We start from the raw sequence: 2,586 nt of genomic DNA, 5'->3' as shown, positions 1-2,586 counted from the left end.
AACTGCAACCCTATAGGTGGAACAACAATATGAACTAACCAGTACCCCGGAGCTCTTGTCTCTAGCTGCATATGTATCAAAAGATGGCCTAGTCGGCTAGGAAGTTGGTGGCATGAAGACTGTGATGTTTGCTGATGTGATGTCTAAGATGGAAGAGAAGTTTAGGTAATTCTGCAGTTGAGAGTTCAGAAAGGACGCTGTTACTATAGGATACAAAGGAAACTCCTTCTATACAATCATAAAGGATTTTATGATCTAGGGTGGCAGTTTTGTTAATGGTGATGGTTCTGGGTTTGCCTGTACTTAACAGGGTCAATTTATAGCAGAAAATTTAAACTCAGGCACTCAGTTCAACATGTGCTTTCCGTGGTAAACAATGGTCCCAGGACAAATGGGTGCCAGTTCTTCATTACATGTCCTAATTGTAATTGGCTGGATAGAAGGCATATAGTCATTGATGGATTTCCAGTGATGCAAAAGATCAATAATATTCCCACAGGCCTCACCAGTAAGCCCAAAATGCTAGTCATAATCTCACAGTATGGAGAAATATAATCTAGACTAAGACTGAATCAGATCTTCTAATGTTTTAGGTGACATTTTCCCTTGAGTATGACAAGTTGAAGTGACCCCTGTGTTTTCCTCCCTCACTTCACAGGGTGTGATCCAGGACCTGGAAGTATCATGGATCAGAACCATTATCCTGCTTTAATTTTTTACTGTAAATAAAGTATTAATTAATTAATTAATGCAAGAATTAATAACATTGTTCAAAATAAATTTAAAATGTATAAACAACTTTTTTTTTCAGATGATAAAGGGTATATTCATCTAACAATGTATTTGGTCATTTAGAGAAAGTACCAATGAATATCATCACATGGATTAATTTGATGTTATGGCTGTCAAGTTCAGACTGTCACAAAATATCATATTACATTGTCTATTTATAGTAAATGACTATCCTAACATAGAAACAGAATGTAATTAGTTGCACTTAAGACTGTAGTATTGAGCTGGGTGTGGTGGCACACTCCTTTAATCCTAGTACTTGGGAGGCAGAGGTAGGCGAATTTCTGAGTTTGAGGCCAACCTGGTCTACAGAGTGAGTTCCAGGACAGCCAGGGCTATACAGAGAAACCCTATCTCAAAAACAAAACAAAACAAAACAAAACAAAACAAAACAAAACAAAACAAAACAAAACAAAATGGCTGTAGTCTTGAGAAAAATATGGGTGACTTCTCATATAAATGGTGTGACTTTCCACAGTAATGAAAATGTTCTGAAAAAGTCTGTAGCATAATAGTATTTGGTGAATATACAAAACAAAATAAACACCTTTTTATTGTGAGCTTTGAAAGTTGAATTGTGGGGCTTTTGAAATATAGTAAAATTTAATAACATGTATGAAAACATATTATCTGATCCATGATCCTAAGCGGATAGTAAAGGGAAACCAAAACCTCTAAATGTACTATGCAAAAGAGAACAGGAGAAAGAATAAAGGGAACCCAGAATGTCTGATAGAAGAGAAAACAAGCCACAAGATGGTAGACTGGAACCAATAGTTCCAACAACCACAATAAAAATAAATGAAATGACTCTGTTGTTGGGAAGCAGAGACTACTAAGAAAGAGAAGTTTAATAATATTGTGATTGTATGACATTTCCTTTCAAATAAAAATCTTGGTTTTTTTCGCACTTCTCAAAGTTCCAAAAATAATTGATGAAGTGCTTGATTCTAAATAGAAAAAAACCTCTATGAACCTCATCAAAATATGGAAAACATTGAAGAATAGAAGAGACTGAGAATAAGGTGGTGTACCAGAAATGTAATGGCTGGGATATGGAGGTGTAACAAAAAAAAAGTTCTGATTATGACTTGGCACTTCCATTCAGAACTGTGGTTATCTACGTGGGACATATACAGCATAAGGCTGTTAACATTTTCTCTGAGTCTTTTTTTTTATGTCTACTTGACATAAATTAGAGTCACATAGGAAGAAGGACTATCAATTGAGAGAACACCTCCATAAGCTTTGCCTATAGGCAAGTCTGTAGTGTATTTTCTTTACTAGTGGCTGATATGAGAAATCATAGATCATTGTGAATTTTGCCACTCCTCAGCAGGGGTCCTGGAATGTACAGGAGAGCAGATTAAATAAAGTTCGGGAAAGCAAACAGCTTCTGACCTATTTGAGCTCCGGCTTTGACTTCCCTGGATGATGGATTGTAATGTGAACCTATAAACTGAAATAGACCCTCTCCTCCAAAGTTGTTTTGGTCATAGTACTTTATCATAGTAATGAAAACTCTAAGATAATTATGGATGGGAAAGGGACATATGAGGAATCATTCACGCATATGAGGGTCATGCAGTGACTGGGAGTGGGTTATCATTTTCTCTTGTGTAGTCACCAAAAAGTTGTCCATGTTCCAGTGAATAACCTCACATTTATGTTCTTTCAAGTAACTCCAATTAAACAAGACAGCTGAAGTAGGAAGAAGTAATTAATGGAAAAGGGAGAGAGGCAAAGGGAGGATAATGGGATTAAGCAACTAAAATTTATTATATGCATAGGTAG

The 2,586-nt window shown here is 36.0% G+C and overlaps 1 pseudogene; it reads left to right on the top strand.

Moving 5' to 3' along the window:
- Window positions 1-555, top strand: part of LOC110286417 — a 1,502-nt pseudogene extending 947 nt beyond the window's left edge.
- Window positions 556-2,586: the final 2,031 nt, after the last annotated feature.

This window comes from Mus caroli, chromosome X, assembly GCF_900094665.2.
Source record: "Mus caroli chromosome X, CAROLI_EIJ_v1.1, whole genome shotgun sequence".
Taxonomy (NCBI): domain Eukaryota; kingdom Metazoa; phylum Chordata; class Mammalia; order Rodentia; family Muridae; genus Mus; species Mus caroli.
This window is presented reverse-complemented; position numbering and strand designations above follow the sequence as displayed.